The 19,562-nt window shown below is 47.9% G+C and overlaps 1 long non-coding RNA gene across 1 annotated transcript; it reads right to left on the bottom strand.

The window, feature by feature from the left end:
• Positions 1-2,744: 2,744 nt before the first annotated feature.
• LOC116941447 (uncharacterized) lies at positions 2,745-9,717 on the bottom strand. Its single transcript, XR_004402673.2, has 3 exons — positions 9,267-9,717; positions 8,906-8,962; positions 2,745-5,009 (listed from the first exon to the last, which is right to left on the bottom strand). It is a non-coding gene; the product is annotated as an uncharacterized LOC116941447 (long non-coding RNA).
• Between the last annotated feature and the right edge of the window lie 9,845 nt (positions 9,718-19,562).

Below are 19,562 nucleotides of genomic sequence, written 5' to 3'. Positions count from 1 at the left end.
TATGGGGCCGTCCATAAATGACGTCACGCGATTTGGGACTCTTTTTGACCGCCTCCCCTTGTCACACGGCGTCACAAAAAGTCAGACCCCCCCCCTCAAATATGACGTCACAAAGCTCTGCCCCCCCCCCCCAAAACCATATTTCCATTTTTTAAATAAAACATGCTTCAAATCGCTTTAAACTATTGTCATTGTAGTTGCGTGTTTAATGTGGTGCTGCACTCTGATGTTGTAGGAGAAAACATTTATTAAAAAGTCTAATTAATTAAGTAGAACGTGTTGTCGATATTTATTTAAAGTTGCGCATTTTGATGTGACGTCACATTTCTCACCTCCCCCCCCCCTCGTCACACATCGTCACAAATGTCTGACCCCCCCCCTCTAGGTGCGTGACGTCATTTATGGACGCCCCCCGTGTAGCTATTTTTTTTTATCAACCACAAATGATAGATAGCTCAACGAAGTGGAGAACGGTATGGAAATGTAGAGCAGCAAAAAACTCGAAACGCGTGTCCATTCTAAATGTGGAGGGGGAAACGGAGAAAAAAAATCCACGGGGAAAATACGCAAACTTAAAATATACAGCAGCAGCAGCAGGCATCAGGGTCGGGATCGAACCCACGACCTCCTGCATACCAGGCGAGGTCGTTAACATCTCCTAGCCACCGCGACGCCCTCTTTCGACCTGTCGCAGTCGACCTGTCATGGACCTCTTCTAGGTGGACTCAGTCTTAAACGAGTACTGTACTTGGTGAGTAAAGATCAGCACTGGGGAGACAAAGGCGGCCATGCGTGGCGTTCGTCACACCGGCTCCCTCTTGCGCCGTGTCCGCTTTAATTGGTGCTCATTAACAGCTCTTGTCCCAGCAGTCTATGCAGACGATACAGTACAGGGGATCTTTGTCTGTGTATGTTGCCAGGAGCACTTGTCCAAACAGTCTGTCGGGAGTAAATGTGGATGGTAACAGCATCGAGAGGCCTTCAGCCAACAATTGGTATCACTTCTAGATTTGAAGCTTTCGTGACTGCAAGGATCCATACTCTTTGGTTCTATTCGGTAAAGTCACGTAGGTAACAAATAAAACAACAAAAATCACGACGTTTCGGCCACAACACAAGTAGCCTTCTTCAGACGAAGGAACAGAACTGTCGGGACGACAGAGCTTCAATGAACGCTGCTAACATTCGTAGCGTCTTCTCTCACCCAGCTTAAAAGACGCTACGAATCTTAGCAGCGTTCATTGAAGCTCTGTCGTCCCGACAGTTCTGTTCCTTCACCTGAAGAAGGCTACTTGTGTTGTGGCCGAAACGTCGTGATTGTTGTTTTATTTTTTACCTACGTGACTTTACCGAATACAACCAAAGACAATTGGTAACAACTTCGCTGCTGCTCTTCAAGATGATGAATTGCATCCGAATGCACGCGTACAACCCTTATCCAATCCACTGCTGTATGAGGAATCCCACTTTCGTTTCGTGCAAGTTATTGTGACCATGACTCATGCTGTGTGGTCTTAAAATGAAAATAAAAAAATATATATGTAACAGGCGACGTTTCGGACAATGCCCCTTGTCATATGCCATGTAATTGTGCTTTGAAAGACAAGTAATTCTATATTGTATTACACATGCCTTGGTATCTTTAGGCAGCGTCAATGACGAATGTGTCGAGTTATTTTTTTTAACGTTCTTCAGTGTGAGAGCGAATGCGCAATTGTGACTCATGGTGATGGTGGTTGGTTGGTGGTGTGGGGATGCGGCAATGCAACGGCTATCCCGCTGCCCTACGAACCCGGCCACCCGAGTTCGAATCCTGCTCACGGCCAACATCTGAGACGAATTTCTGAACCGGTCCTGGGCCTCCCCCTAAGGTCGACAGAGGAAGAGCAGCCAAACTGCGCCAACTCTCGCCTGAAGCCCTCTCGTCATCGCTAGCGGACATCAACATTGCCATTCAGCTCCTGAAGCATGTTGCTTCCATCGTACGCAAGGACAGAGTGGAATGTGTACGCGTATATATGTCCCACTTAAGGCCACGCAGCGTTATCGTTGGAGAATGTGTTTGATTTGTTATTGTTGTTGTTTGTGTTACGTGTGCGGAGCGGTAGTGTAGCGTTTAGCGCGCTGCGCTACGAATCCGGCGACCCGAGTTCGATTCCCGCTTGTGGCCAACACCAGTGACAATTATCTGAACTGGCCCTGGGCCTCCTCTAGGTCAAATGAGTACCTGATGTAGCGGTGTGTCAACATCGCCACTGGGGAGACAAAGGCGGTCGGGCGTGGTGCTGGCCACCCACTCCCTCGTGTACTGTGCCGGCCTTCATAGGTGCTCGCTAACAGCACTTGCGACAAAAATATGTTAAGGCTACACGGGGGATCTTTGTCTTTGCTGCTGCTGGTGACCCCCTTGTCGGGGTTGGTGCGCGCCTGGTCTTTAGGCGTCACTTATCAGAGGCACCCTCCCCTCGCGAGTACAAATATTGGAGCAGGGTACAGTCGGGAGCAGCCACGGTGAATTCGCCTCTTTTGAATCGTGTTCTTAAACCCTGCGCCCTGACAAAGGCAGCGTTGGTCCTGTATCGCTTCATTACAATACACGTGGTATCATCATCAGCCATGTTCCGTTGTTGCCTGTTCCTCCGTACGCATCACGACGATGTCGTTGTTCTTGTTCTGGTGCTGATGTTTGTTGAACTTCTTTCGCACCGTACATCGCCAACCGTGCCAATCGGAGGTGCGGGGCCCTGGGGGGGGGGGGGCAACAAACTGAACACAAAAAGCAGTTCTACATTAAAAAAAAAATCAATATAGATTTAAAAGTGCATCGCTCCTGAGAATCGGAAGGAAGAGCGTTCCAGACGGCCGCAGAAGCGCATCTGAAAGCGCCGCGATGCGGTGACCGTCTTTGTTCGACGGCCAGCCACAAGCCGCCGCTGCGAGTCTGACCGGAGTCTGCGTGATGGTTTGTGCTCCTTGACGAGATCAGCAATGCATTGTGAAGCATCACGGGTCTTCCTTGTAAACAAGCCGGGTAACTGTCTAAATTAGACTTTCCGTGTAACAATTAAACATTGATGGTTTTATTTATTTGATCTATCCACCGCTATACGAGCGATAAAGACCTTACCACTCCGTCACCATCTCTCACGGCCTCGAGGTGCAACAAATGATTTGTCTAGCTCAGGGGTCGGCAACCAAAACAACAAGCAGAGACATTTTTTTCGAATTTGGTAACAAACAAAAAATATTTCAAGTGCCGCAATGCATGTGAATACGAGACGGTCCTTAATAAATAATGTCACCAATCAGTCCTTGATGAGCCGCAGATTGCCGACCCCTGGTCTAGCTGCTCAACGCGAGCTGATCTACGCAGCAAGCAACAGCAGCTTCATTTTTCATGAGTTTCCCCGCATGTGCTGCGTGACACGAGGTGTGGAGGGCGTGGGGTGGGTGGAGGGGTTGAGTGGGTGAGTGGAGCGGGGTGGGCAAGGCACGGAGTGGGGGATATATAGACACTGAGTGAGAGTGACCACTTCTCTCCGCCGCTTATCGGACAATCGGCCTGGAGCCAAGGGCCATGAATAAAGGCAGCGGTCAGGGCTAGGCAGACGACGCGCGTAGACTGGACGTGTAGCCAGCTCGCCTGGCCTCCAATCAATTGCGACAAATATTTGAGCGGCCAAATTGATCGCGTGCCTCTCTCACCGCGCCTTAATGTGTGCGACGCGGTGGCTAGGAGATGTGAACTACCTCGCCTGGTATACAGGAGGTGGTGGTTTCGATTCCGAAACTGACGCCTGTTGTATATTTGGAGTTTGCGTGTCTCTCTCTCACAGCGGGCGCGTGGACTTTTCTCCGGGACCTCTGGTTTGTGCCTCCACATTTATAAACATCACGCGTTTAGAGTATTTGGCTGCTATACATTTCCACGTGATAAGCCACTTCGTTGAGCTATCATTTGTGGCCAGGTTGCTTCTGAAAAGGAGCTGTATAGCTCAGTGGGCCTTACCTGGCTAAATAAAACATTGTAATAGTTTAATTTCATTTGATGTGTGCTCAGCGGGGGGAGCCACAGCTGTGGTTTGTAACAATCACGTCGTCATCATCATTAGTCATGATATATCCACTGCTGGATGAAGGCCCTTTCCCAAGTCCCAAGTCTGCACCGGATACTAAGTACACACATACAGATCACCATGTGGAAGTTACACACCGCTATGGGGCAAGTGATGTTTCCAAGCACCTATGAAATGCCCGGAACGGCACATAGAGGGGTTTGATGTGACCAGAACCACGTGTGCTGACAAGCACACACCGCACCAGGTACTCATTTCATGCTGAACTAACCTAGGGGGAGGTCCAGGGTCCCTCCAAATAATCGCCACTGATATTAGCCGTGGCTAAGAACTCGGGGAGTGGGATTCGTAGCACAGTGTATTATTCACCACTGCGCTACTAACACACACGTGTGTGTATGTGTACATGTACAGGGTGGGCCACAAGTAACTGCCTGATTTGAAACAGCGGTATTTTGTGTTCATGATTTTGTTAAAAATATATATTTTAGCAGGGATAAAGTAGAATCCTGGGAGTTTATGATGAACCGGTATACACCTCAGCAGCCTTCAAAAATAGTTGACATTGTTCAAATATTGTTTAATAATCTCAACACGGAGAGACGATCGCAGATATTTTAAGATCAGAACGGCTCCAACTCCGCACCATATTCGGGCATTGATTTCCCGGACCAACAGTGGATGCAAAGCATCGTGTCGGCAGACCTCGAACCGGTCTATCTCCGACTTCTATTGAGCGAGTTAAGTGAGAGCGTCAATGAGAACCCCCAATCTTCGACGAGGATGAGATGCTCCGCCGCTGAATTGGGGAGCGCACGACGTTTCGCTGTGGTGAGTCTTGGGTACAGGACTTGCATCTTTTTCCACGTAGAATTCAGCCTGTGCAAGAGTTGCAGCCCAGGGAGCATCAAAGGCGCCTCGAGTACTCGCGTGCTTTCATTGACACGGAAAGAGATGGAAAATGCAGTTGAGAGCGCACGGATTTGCCAACCCAACACAGTCGGTCATTTACAGGGTATTATTATTATTATTCATACATAATTATATAGAATAACCATGAATTCAATAATTTTATATCATTTAGAAACCTGTACAAACTCTGGACTGGTTTCGACCTTCTGGGTCTCATCAGCAGACACGGCGCGTGCATTTCACCAAGCACGTAACCGAATTGAGATGTGCCTTTTTGCTGAATTTGTCTCTTCACGTTTTAAAACTGTAAGTTCTTCTAAAAAAAAAAACCCTTAACCGCCTCGAGAACAGGACACAATGTATAAACGTCATTTATGTTTGTGCGGATTAAATGTATTTGTTGGTGGAGCGGTGGCTCTGTGATTCGTGCACTGCGCTAAGCCGCGAGGTACGAACCCAGCTACCCAGTTGGACTCCTGGCCACGGCGAACAACCATTACCAAGCTATATGCATGGGGAAGCAATTTCCTGGCCCGTCATTGACCAGCGTGGTGAAGTATGGTCGAACAAACAACGTGACTGACACGCCATTGGTTATCCATTCAAGCCAGCAGTGCATTGACAAAGGGTTGCACATTTTACATTACCTTTTAACAGTAGCGGTCTTCCGTTTATCCAGGAATTCCTGCCTCACCGAGTGTCAGTAGTTCGTCGAGAGGTCCGCACGTTGCGATTTATTTGGACAATTCCAATAAAAATTGTGCCTGTGTAACTGATAACGTTCAGCAACATCTTTTAACGGGGGGGGGGGGGATCTTTACCGCTCACTCTACAAGACAACGGCAGACGGCACGCACTTTGATGTCGTCTCTGCACAGAGATTACGCAGTATAAGCGATTGGGCGAAAGCTTGACCAAATAAATATTAAATCCATCGGCACACAACGGCTTTGTGTCCTTCGTAATAAACACCGCATGCGCACCGCTTGTGTTTGCAAATCCCAATGACAACGTCTTCAATAGCCCCATCCATCCTCTTTGAGTCTGGAAGGCAGACATTTGTCCACTCTGTGGCCTCTTCGCATAGCACGTGTGCGTGTGTGTTTACAGGGGGGAGGGGAGCGGTGGCGCAGTGGTTAGCACGCTGGCGGCTGCGACCGCGGCTGCCCGAGGTCGATTCCCCCTCACGGCCACCACCACCAGTGACGATTATCTGTACCGATCCTGGGCCTCTGCTACGTCGGTGTGAAAACATCACTACGAGAGAGACAAAGGCGGTCGGGTGCGGTCCTGCCCATCCACCCCCTCGTTTGCTCGTGAACAGCACTTGCCCCAACAGTTTATTAAGGCTTCACGGAGGGATCTTTGTCTTGTATAAAGTGCAGCCCTGCAAAAGCTTATTTACGCCCCTGCTGGTGAGATGATCTCCACTGAGGCCTTCTAGACGACGGCACTTGGCCTACTCGTCCACGCTGGGAGAGGTGGGGGGTGCCCACACTTATTTGCACCCTGACGCGGCTTGCCGATCGACCAAACGTGGCTCGCCTAACCCAGAGTTTCTCGAACTCGTTTGGGCCCGCCGACACACTCATCCGATGCAAACATTTCCGCGGACACACTCAGCTCCCACACCCCCGGCGTCAATAACGCATTTACTTCTCTCACTAAATACCAGGAATATCGAATTATATTTACGGATCATAAGAAAATGTATCCATAATAGAGTTATTTTTGGGGGAGTTAGATCGCGTAAAGATATAATACATTTGGCGTTAAAACTCACCAGCGCACCACAGGTATAAGGTGTTGTTTTAGGAGGGGCGGGGTGGGGGGAGAATTGAGATCTTAGGGTTAGGATACATTATCCAACTTTACTTTCAGTTTAAATATCACAAGTAAAATATGAATTCATGTCCGACAACACTGTCTTGATCAACCTGCATTTGCATCACGGCCCAGCCAACCACCTGAAAGACGGTGGCCAGCCACCCTGTGGCTAACCGGGGGCCGCACTTTGAGACCCACCGACCTGACCGCCGAGTGGGTGGGCAGAGGCGGGGGATTTAAATCATAAACTTGCCCGTTGTTTTCACTGCCGCGCCGGGAAATCGAATCGCAACCGGCGCCCCCTGCATTGCTAGTTCAGTGCGCTCGTCACCATTTCGCCTCGGCGGTTGCCCCGATCTGTGGATAAATAAACTCGTCTTGGGCCTTCACAGGTGCTCGCTGACAGCACTTGCCTCAACAGTCCATTTCGGCTATACGGGGATCTGTCTTTGTGTGTGTGTATGTATGGCCCATAGCTGCAGCATGCCCTGTGTTTTGTTCGCGTTCAGCTGCATTGCTTAGGCGACTGTTGGATCAGCTGCGTGCTGCATTTAAACGGCCTGGCAGTGTCGAGTAAACATTAAAAATTGACAATAATAATAATGTCCTTTATTTACCACGGGACGCCTCATTGAGTCTCAAGACTCCTTTTCAGGATGGCGCTGCTCCACTGGGATGTTTTGTCACCTCCACATTAATGAGCGTTTCACTCGGCGTGAGAGGAAACCGCAGTCACACGAGAAACCCCAACCACCTCCAACGAGTTGGGGACACACTCAACTCAAAACTTCACCACATACAGAAGACTCAAGAATCCGTTTGCTGCACTGATAATGCTCCGCTGCTAATCTCCCCGAGTGCCTCGAAGCCCTAACTTACAACGCCCGATATCGGCGTTTGTTGTTGTACATATGTCCTCCGCTGCATGCGGTAGTGGTAGATGCGTTCCAAAAAAAGAAAATAAAAGGGCCCAACGAAGCGACACCCGCACGAGGCAAGCTACTTGCCGAGTAGCGCACACGGCGCGCATCACAGTGTCGTCCCGTGTCCGACCGCATGGCCCGCATGTTGAGTGAATTAAAACCGCACCGAGCGATTTTTTTCGGAAAAAAAACATTAGGTTAGCCGCAAGTACAACGCGAAATCGAAAGTGACAGTAAAAAAATAAATCTACGCAGCACAGTGCTACATCCGTGCGTGACGTCACTGCAAAAGAGCCCCCCCCCCACCCCTTCATTAATATTCATGCCCGCATGGAAATTTACACTAACGCACAAGAAGGTCGCGCACTCCACACGCCGCACCCCTCCCCAATAACCATTAGCGGGTGACGTCACTCCACATGCCGCACCCCTCCCCAATAACCATTAGCGGGTGACGTCACTCCACATGCCGCACCCCTCCCCAATAACCATTAGCGGGTGACGTCACTCCACATGCCGCACCCCTCCCCAATAACCATTAGCGGGTGACGTCACTCCACATGCCGCACCCTTCCCTAATTACTATTAGCGGGTGACGTCACTCCACATGCCGCACCCCTCCCCAATAGCCATTAGCGGGTGACGTCACTCCAATGCCGCACCCCTCCCCAATAACTATTAGCGGGTGACGTCACTCCACATGCCGCACCCCTCCCCAATAACCATTAGTGGGTGACGTCACTCCACATGCCGCACCCCTCCCCAATAACCATTAACGGGTGACGTTACTCCACACGGGGCAACCCTCCCCTCATTAATAATCATGAGCTGAACAATTTTTCTATTGAATATTTCAGATTTACCGCAATATACATCCGTCGTTGGACGGGCCAAAAAAAGCTCGTAGTATCATAACCACCCATTAATTGGCTGAACATATCTTTGCAAATCAAAACCCAATGTAGCAAGGATCCTCTTTAAAAGAGACGTACGACTCATTGTGCATTTCTGGATGAATATACTCGTGTGTACATACATACACTCAGTGTGGCTTCCTGGATAAATACACTCGTCGTGTGTAGGGTAAAGCCATGATGAGCCAGTCAACTGATAAGTGAGGCCCTACCCACGCCGTGCGATTCCTGGGGGGATTTAGTTTGACCATACCTCACCACGCTGGTTTGATCTTTCAGGAAGCTCATGGTCAACCCTAAATCGTATCCACTGCACAAATGGAAAATGAATATTTAAAAAAACAACTCTCCAGTCGTGTGCGACTGATCATCCAGAACAGACCGTACAACGTATAACGACGCAATGCCCCGATCCACAAATACGAAGGAGACATCACAGCGATACAACTTCGCTTGCGCGTGACGCGGTTATGTGGGCTTGACCACCTGAATGTGACATTGTCGCTATTGCCCTGCAGCTACATCAGCCACACGGAAGCAGGCCACGATGGCCGGTGTGAGTTTGCTGAAGCGGATGCCCAGAATCGGTTTCAGAGATCTCACTCGCCACTGACTTTTCACCGCGCACGGGAAGCGAACTCAGCTGATCGGCTTCACACCGGCACAGTGCGCTAACCGCTGCGCCACTACTCCACGTGTACAGATGAGATCGAGTACGTGCAAATGGAGGTAGAGTAGACACATAGAGTATGCAGCACTTGCCCATCAACGTCTCGAGGGGCCAGAACGAATCAACTGCCCCACTGTGTGTTGTACAGCCTTTAGATGTGCGGCCGCTATCAATGGCCATGCGCGCTCTGGACCGATGTTGCACGTACGGTTGTTGTCTGCGCTTGTAATGCACCGTGGGGGTGTCACGGTGGCGCTGGCGATTCGCGCACCGCACGCGCAACGAGCTCGAGACCACGAGTTCGACTCCCGACCACCACGGCCCTGATATCTGAACACCCCCTCCCCAACCCCCACACTTTGCACCAAACAGAACCCGCACTGCCCAGTGTGGTGAAGTATGGTCACGGAACCCCGCACGGCTTCGGAAGGGCCCTCATCCAGCAGTGGATTTAATAAGGGCTGTAAATTATTATGAACTGTTGTGAATTGAAACAAATCGGTGACGTAGGCGCCGTGTGCGTACGTGTGTAGTTGTGTGAACAATCATTACATTGATTAGCGGGCGGAGGGGGCGGGTGGGGGTGGAGGGGTTTAGGGACCCACGGGCTTGGGGCAGTGGCGGGGGGCACGGGGAATATCTCCACGAGAGACCCAATAAGCTCCGCATTTGTTATTATTCTTGTGTTAAGTGATTTAGACAATGTGAATGTTCACATTTCGTGTTCAGCCTATAGGATATTTTATCCTATAATAGGGCATTCTACACGACAAGCTGAGAACATACTTCAGCCATCGGCTCACGTATGTTTATGTCTGCAGTATGGTCCAGCACCTCCGATCAGCTGCGTACCGTGCGAAAGAAGTTCAACAAATATGTACATACATGCCCAATTCGTGGCATAGTCGGGAGATACAGTCTTACACTCCTGACTCTATGGGGTAGTTGATTCCCGCAATGAATAGAGAGGGCCCGTGTTCAATGGGCATGATGAAGATGTCCAAATTGTACGGTCCTGGAGTCACCCCACTACTGGACGAGGGCCTGCCCGCGCCGCGCGTGTCGTGTGCGTTGATGGTGATTTGACCATACTTCACCACGCTGGTCGTCAATGCGGGTTGGTGAAAGTGGGGGGAGCAATACAGACGTCGGAACAATAGCGTAACAAGTGGTGTCTGTTGGATGTTTATTACGGCTTTCGTTTAATTAAACAGCATTAGCGGAGCCAGTAATCCTCGATGACAATGCCAAAAAAAAAACCCAAAGGCAAAAGTAAAATAACAAAGTTACAAACGGAGACAATGCGATGAGTGAGTCACGATTTAAACGTGCTGAGCAGAAACCTGCGTGTATAATAAACAAATTATTTGGGCAGGCCGGAATGACGACGGGAGCGGAAGCCGAGGAGGAATGGAAGGCGATCAAGGCACGGCCTCCACTCACGAGATGGAGCGATGGAATCAGCTCGTTCCCAGCGCGTGCTATGTGGATTATTATTGAATCGCAGGGAACCCAACGGGTTAGTGAATTGAATGCATGCCAATTACAACGACACGTGGTTGTACAGTATTCACTACAACAGCAGGCCGCGTTTAAACAATCGGGTTGTGTTGGATATCAGCGCTGTGTTCTGTTTAATGATTGGCATTCTGGTTCCAAGCAAACTCAACCCTTGTGACTGTCTGACGAACGAACGGCAGCAGGTAACAAAAACAAACCACACGGAGACACGGAACGATTGCAAAATGTTTCGCGATACGCCACGTGATCTCCATCGCGCAATACGATGAATACTTGCCCAATCATTTGTCAACACATCGATTTGTAAAGTACAGATATGTAGAATGAATGAGCTAACTGGAGCCTTTTTATTATTTATTTATTCATTCATTTGCACAAGCATGCTCAAAGCCAAATATCCCCTCCCTATAGCCTTCAACAGACTGTTTGGGCAAGAGCTGTTAGCGAGCACATATGAAGGGAGGAACGGCGGGCCACGAGGGGATGGATGATCAGAACCACGCACGGCCGCCTTTGTCTCCCTAGTGACGTCGTTTACACAGCACCAGGTACTCATTCGAGGGTGAGTTGACCACATGGGAGGCCCAGGACCGGATCAGATAATTGTCACTATCTGGTCCACAGAAGATCGTGGGTTCGATCTCGACCCTGACGCTTCTATATTTGGAGTTTGCATGTTCTCCCCGTGGTCGCGTGGATTTTTCTTCGGGTCCTCCGTGTTTTCCCTCCACATTAATAAGCATGCGTTTAGAGTATTTGGCTTCTGTAAATATCCACATGATAAACCACTTTAGCTGTCATTTGTGGCCAGGTCGCTTCTGAAAAATAAACGAATAGCTCAGTGGGCCTTACCTGGTTAAATAAAAAAAATAGTTTAGTTTAATTTGTGCATATATATTTTAAGTGATTTGTCTATTTTTCCTCCGCGACAAATTTCCACCCGATAAGCCACTTCATTGAGCGATCATGTCTGGTCACTTCTAAAAGAGAGCTACACAGCGCAGTGGGCCTTATCTGGTAAAATAACAATAGTTTAGTTTTAAATAGTTTAGTTGAGAATCACCACAATGCGTAAGCACGCGTAATGTGTTTAATGCGTGACTAGTGTGACTCGTCCTGTTTTTTTTAAGCAGAATAATAAGCAACAAAAAACAATTGCCGTTCGCTGCGAAGTGGCTGTGACATCACCACGGCGTCGTTTGTGCCAGGCTAGGTACACCTTGAGGCCACGTAAAGTGTGGAAGGGTCGCTGCTGGCAGGAGATCACGGGAACAGACCCAGGTGCCATGGGTTGACTGGCTGAGATGACCGACAGATGCACCACCTGTGCTTCCCTACTGTGCCACATGACTGCGTTTTATCCACCCGGCTCTCCACTCGTTGTTGTGAGCCATCGAGCTTCGGCCCTCCACTGTTGTTGTCGTTGTTGGGAGGGCGACTGCCTCCAACTGCCCAGTAGCGTCCTTCACGGGAAGAAGGGTAAAACACACAGACCGTTAAAAAAAGGTAAATTGGGCGAATTTCGATGGGGCCCTTGATTAGAGGATTAGGAGATAAGAGTCCTGGGCTACACAGAGACTCGTTAGCCAGCGTCCCCCATCCCTAGCCGACTGTATGTACTGTATGTTGAACTTCTTTCGCACCGTACGTAGCCAACCGTGCTCATCGGAGGTGCGGGCTAATCGGAGTTTGCGGGCTGTCACAGGATGCCACTTGAATAGATACCCCACTGATTTTTAACGTTCATCTTACTTCAAAAATACTGTAGAGCGCGGAGAAGAGTGTTACATATTTAATAAGTGAGTTGAGATTGTTGGGAATCACGTGGACCGTTGCTTTCTCTACAATAGTCGTCTCTGCTGTGGTGAAAGGGCCATCGCACGAAATGTCACCTGCGACATATTTTTTGTTCAAATTCTATGCCATTAATTGATGAATGTGTTCAGTTCTTGTTGTTGTTGCTGTGTTTTGTGCGCGCCACTGCTACAACCCAGCGTCGCAACTAAATCTTGTTCTCTCTTTGTAATGAAGCCCACCGCGGCGGAAGAGATGTTAACTACCTCGCCTGGCATGCAGGAGGTCGTGAGTTCGATCCCGACACCTGCTGTATATTTTTTAGTTTGCGGTGTCTCTCTCGCGTAGATGTCTCCGGTTTTCCCTCCACGTTTACAATCAATGCGCGTTTAGAGAATTTGCCCGTTGTGCATTTCCACGCGGTAAGCCAACTTCCTAGAGCTCTCATTTGTGGCCAGGCCGCTTCTTAAAAAAGAACACCTCCAGCTCAGTAGGTGCTTACCTGGTAACATGGTAGGGGGGGAGGGAGGGGGAAGTTACTCTTCGTTTAAATTGCGGGAGGAGCGATGGCCTCATATCTCCCCGCTGTCATTCGAGTGGGTTATCTATAAACGGATCACGCCGCCGGTAACTCTGGGCGCTGATTTGGAAACGAGAGGAGCGCGTGAACCTGCCCCTTTCATCCGCGCTGGGAGGGCCTCCGCTAAAGCTGTTTATGCATTAGCCCTCTCAGACGAGATAACATCAATAGGCGCCACCAAAAAGTTAACTATTGATTCCCCTTCGCCCACTTCCCAAGTGATAAATAATCGCGCTCGCTCCCAAGCATTAATGATTGTCAGTCCTAATGGGCTTGGAGGTGTTCTGAGGAGAAGCGTTCATGTGATCCGTAGTTGTTGTATGAACCCCCCCCCTTTGGAGATAAGCTCACACAGCGTTCCACTGTATCCCCAAGTCGGGGGGGGGGGTGTTATGAGATTGGGGCATGCGGCCACTTGCCCACGATTCCTCCGCTTGCGATTACGTTCGAGAATCGATTGTCGTGGTTGATTGGGAAGTCTGTCGGTGGTGGTGGTTGCTGTTGTTGTTGTCTCGTTAGTTCCGCCTCCTTGGTTTTGTCTCCAGCTAGTTGCGTCTCGTGTTAGCAGACGTGTTGTCTCTGTTAAGCATTATTCCAAAATGTATACCGATTGATACATTTCAGGTGTAACTGTGCGGAATTATCTTGGCACGCCACATCCATCTCTGTCGCATTATTCGATGTTTTCATGTAACTCACTCTGTCTGTTGTTGTTGTATCCTCAAATCTTGTAACTCAATTTTAACCCACTTCCCAATGTGGTATCGACTGCAAACTTGGTATACTTATATCATACTGATGACAATACTATATTCTATCATACAAAATAAAATGAAACTACTTTTAAACGATCTTTTTTTATATGTTATGTTTCGGCTTGTGCCGAATTGTCCACGGTCTACTGACGTTGGCTGTAAATCTCCACGGGCCCCTTACGTTGTGGCCAAGCTTCGGGGCCACTTCCTGGAGTCGTGGAGTTCTTCCGATACTAATACATTTCATAAAAGCGTGTTTTTAAAAAAAAGTTTTTTTTTAATATTACTTATTTTATCCTCATGATGCATATCTATTATTATAGCAATATAAAGTATCATTCGTATATCATTATTATTACCAGTTATTATTCTGGATAATAGTTTTTTTTTACTCTTAGTGGTAGTGCCTTACGCCGATAATCCCGACTCCAAGCCAGCCGAGCAGCGTTCCGATACCGAGCGGCCAATTAACATCCGGGGAATCGGCAGTCCGCGTTCGTGGCTAATTTGCATGCCTCGTGAGTGATCGATTATGATCCAAGGCGGTTCCATTTGAGTCTCGTGGACATAACGATGGAGAGCAATCATATATCGACGCATCCTCACTCCTGTGTGCGTCGTTGATACTTTCTCTGGACACATTTTCGTATTTGTGGGTATGTTATTGAATCGAATTTTTTGAATTCAACTACAATTTGAATGTATTTACAAATTAATTAACGATATTTTATATATATGTTGTGTTGTTGGCTTTGAATGTGAAATGTTTTCCGTAAATTCGTTCAATAATTAAATCGTTGGGTTGTACATGTGGTGGGTGGATAATTATGAATGACATCGTTGGATGGCGAGAGATGGAGATGGATTAGAGGGAGGCCTTCATCCAGCAGTGGCTTGATCATGGATGATGATGAGGATGATGATCGTGAGCTTAAATGTTATAGATTTGATTCGTAAAGTCCTGAAGGTTATTAAAATCGTCATTTGTTATAATCGTAATCTGAATGAATGCGTATAGGTTAGCGAACAAGTCAACTCTTTACTTGATGAAGAACGGTTGGGATATATATATACATTTAAAACTACATATCATTAAACATTCGGCTACATTTACAACTAAATATTTAAACGCAAACTTACAAAACCTCTTATAGGATCTACATTTAGTACGCGAATCAGAGATTCGTCGGATTTTTAACACACCACGTGGTCGAGACAATATTCAATATTTCCTTTTGAATGCTATATACACACACACAATAAATATATTTAATACATTAAACATTTACTTTTGTGTTTTAATAGATTGTTGTGGACCTGTTTAACAAAATTGAGCTGATAAACTGACCAATTTTATCGATAGCAACGCGAGCAATAAAGGCAATGTTGTCGTGGGGGATTATTTGGCCATACTTCACCACGCTGGTCAATTCGGGTTTGTGGATGCGGGATGATAGCATAGATGTGGGAGCAAATGAAGTACAATACAAAAAAATACATAACTGTACATCCTTCGTTAGATTAAAGCAAATCTAAGATTTATTTACATTTTTAGTGTTTACTCAAGGCTGTACGCATTCGAATTCTCTAAAATGTATTAGTTATATTTTTTTCGCAATGGACAATTGCGTCAGCAGCTAATATATATAAGTAAAGTATCATCCTTTACCAACCTGTATTGATGAGCGCGGTAAAATATGATCAAACAACAATTATCCCCCCGTATAGCCTAAACAGACTGTTGGGGTAAGTGCTGTTAGCGAGTAGCACCTATGAATGCCGGCACGGCACGCGAGGGGGTGGGTGGCTAACACGACGCCCGGCCGCCTTTGTCCCCCGAGTGGCGATGGTTACTACACACCGCATCAGGTACTCATTGGAGGTTTAAATCGACCGAGGGGAGGTCCAGGACCGGTTCAGATAACCGTCCCTGGAGTTGGTGGCCGCGAGCGGGAATCGAACTCGAGTCGCCGGGTTCGGAGCGCAGTGCGCCAACCGCTGCACCACAACCCATACGAGCGACACGACGTGGAGAGGCAATCATCCAGCAGTGGATTAACAAAGAACCCTGGAGTTGTGCTTCCGTGTGCTTGGGGTGGTTAACAAGTGGTATGGCTAACAAGTAATTCCCTGCTGCGCCACGCTGTGTCAATTATACAAGCGTGGTGGATATTTGACCATACTTCACCCACGCTGATCATCAAACTCGTTATCGAGGATATCTAAAACTAAAAACTTTACTTTTTAGTTTTTTTTCCTATCAGTTCAGAAGCGACCTGGCCACAAGTGATAGCTCAAACGAAGCGGCTTATCGTGCGGAAATGTATGGCAACTAAAATATCCGTGGTCTTGAATCGAACTCAGGTAGCCGGGTTGGATAGCGCAGCAAGCCAAAACCACTTGCACCACCGCTCTGCCCACCCCCCCCGGCTAATCTCACTGCTATCGCGAAACAACGCACAGTGCTCGACGCTTCGCGTGTGCTATTTGGGCTGGAGCGGTGGGAACAAGTTGTGTTATCGCACTCCGCTGTGAATTTGGTTACCCGAGTTCAATTCTCGACCACGGCCAAAATTACTATGGGAGTGCAGGCGTGTGATTTTAAACCACTCCTGCGTGTCTTTCTCGCTCGCTCTCTCTTCACTAACCCCGCACTGTTCTTCGTGGTGAAGAATGGTTAAACGACCAAAGACTCCACCGTATAGCTTTAACAGACTGTTGGGGAAAGTGCTGTTAGCGAGCGCCTGTGAAGGCCGGAACGGCACACGAGGGGGCGGGTGGCCAGCACCACGCCCGACCGCCTTTGACTCCCCAGTGGCGAAGTTTACACACCGCACCAGGTACTCGTTTGAGGCCGAGCCGACTTTGGGGAGGCCCAGGACCGGTTCTATCACGACCACCATGGCCATCACTTTCATCCACGCAGCAGTTACAAAAGGCTGCACATTATGACTGCGATTATTGCAATTGGTGAATGTGATTTGGTGAATGTGGATTGTAAGGTCGCATTGTAGGACATAGAGAGAGAGTCGTGGGGGGGGGGGGGGCAACTCGCAGACAGACGGCGGCCCTGGAGGACACGCAAGGCCGAAGCTGCACGGGGCGCGTGTTTATTGATCGGCCGCCGGGCCCCGGGACACTTTTTGTCCCGGAATGCGCGTGGCTTGAGTGGCGGTGAGCCACTCGTTGGATTGTTCCCCTTTATGTGAAATACCGACCGTATAAGAACTCCCCGGGCTTGTCTATAAGCACACTCAGTGTGGCTTCCTGGATAAATACACTCGTCGTGTGTGAGATACAGCCATGATGAGCCAGTCAACTGATAAGTGAGGCCCTACCCACGCCGTGCGGTTCCTGGGGGATTTTGTTTGACCATACCTCACCACGCTGGTTTGATCTCCCACGAAGCTCATGGTCCACCCTAAATCGCATCCACTGCACAAACCATGGCAGAAGTTGCGGATACCTGATGCACAAATGACAAATTAAAACCTTTCCATTCCCGATCGCCTAATACGAAGGAGACATCACAGCGTTACACTCCGCTACTCCTGACGCGGTGATCTGGCTTGACCACCTGAACGTTAAATTGGAGCTGTTGCTCTGCGTCTACATCAGCAGCCGCAAGAAAGAAGAAGACTGTTGAATCAGCCCCCCCCCCCACCCCTAAACTCGACCATTCGATTGATCATACTACAAATGTTACCCAGGTAATAGTACAGATGTGGCCCAGGTATTAGTTGGTCGAGTTTATTTCACCCGGTGAGGACCCGTTTAGACCTGAAGTGTATCTCTTACGAGAGTGGCCTGGGACAACAATTTGGTCCGCATCACGGCTGAGAACGCAGCAGACGGAGCTTCAGGCACCAACTCGAGGCGTCCCTTTGCACGTGATCGACACAACGAGGTGGTGGCGTTGGAATTATTCAAGATAGATATTATAATTTTAATTCGTCCATAATAGAGGTTTTTGGGTTAGATCGCGTAAATGTATAAATGTGTCGTTAAAACCCGCCACCACCCGACACAGCCAACTAGTAAGGGTTGTCACGTACACAGAACGTGGCCAATTCGTCACTAGTACAGCCACACCAGTGTGTTGGAGAGCCAAGCCACAACATTTACAAATCTGGCTGTCGCCTGATGAAGCTAGTTGCAATTACTGGCGAAACGTCTTACTCAGTTTGTAAATGTTGTGGCTTGGCTCTCCAACACACCGGCGTGCTGTACGAGTGACGAATTGGCCACGTTCTGTTTACGTGACAACCATTACTAGTTGGCTGTGTCGGGTGGTGAAGGGTTTTAACGACACATTTATATATTTATGCGATCTAACCCAAAAACCTCTATTATGGATGTTATTGCTCGCGAAAGCCTACGAAATAAACTACTTTCATTCGATCCTTCTCTTTCCTCCATGTAAATAGCACATCGAGCACAGGGCACCTATGTACCGTAGCGGTGGTTAGCACACTGCGTGATAAACTCGGATGCCTAAGTTAGATTTCCGACGACGGATAATGATATCATTGGCAAGTGGCATCTGTAATATTTCCTGGGCCACATCTGTAGTATTTCCGAGGCCACATATTTAGTATTATCTGGGCCACATCTTTAGCATTGCCTAGGCCACATATTTAGTATTATCTGGGTCACATCTGTAATATTTCCTGGGCCACCCTCTTTCGACAAATTGCCGCACTAAACAAGCGTGGTGTGGTATTATGGTCAAATAATCCAAAATGAGATGACGGTTGGCTACGTGCGGTGCGAAAAAAGTTCAACATGCATACGTCATCAGTAACGCATTCTTTCTTGCGTTAAACGCATTTAGATGTCAAGTTAATGCACGATTACCAAAATTATATTAATTGTTAATTTAAAGCTTTCGTGACTGCAGTAATTCATATTCTTAGCTCTTTCGGTAAAGTCACGTTGAAGGGAAACAATAAAATAATAAAAAATATATAAAACAATAAAAATTCTCACGACGTTTCGACCATAACACAAACGGTCGTCACCTGACGACGACGACCGTTTGTGTTATGGTCGAAACAACGTGATAATTTTTATTGTTTTATATATTTTATTATTTTATTGTTTCCCTTCAACGTGATTTTACCGAAAGAGCTAAGAATATATATTAATTGTATTTAAGATTGTTCATAAAGCAGCATACACACACTAATGGCGGGTGTCATAACGAAGATATTCCAGTTCAAAGGTATTAACCTATGTTGTGCACGTGTGTGAATTGTGTGTATTTCACACCATATTCAGTAACATATATATACATATATGCTGCATACACATCTAATCCATATCTGAGCGCGCTTTCATCTGACAATGCGACCTTATCGTTAATTACCTACGACTGTCTATGCGCACAGCGTGGTGAAGTATAGTCCAGCACAACCCTACTGATGAGACGCCTTGTCTGGAAGCCGGTCCAGAGTTTTGTTCGTCTTGATTGAGCACTGCTGAAATTACGCGCTCCCAGACGAGGGCCGTATTAGAAATCCTTGATATGTTTTGTGTGTCTGGGCAGACGTATATGTGCAGACACAGTGTAGCGGTTAGCGCTACGCTT

This window comes from Petromyzon marinus, chromosome 11 (assembly GCF_048934315.1).
Source record: "Petromyzon marinus isolate PM22_M1 ecotype Great Lakes invasive population chromosome 11, UKy_Petmar_22M1.pri1.0, whole genome shotgun sequence".
Taxonomy (NCBI): Eukaryota; Metazoa; Chordata; class Hyperoartia; order Petromyzontiformes; family Petromyzontidae; genus Petromyzon; species Petromyzon marinus.
Note: the sequence above shows the minus strand (reverse complement) of the source record. Positions and strands in the feature narration are given on the sequence as shown.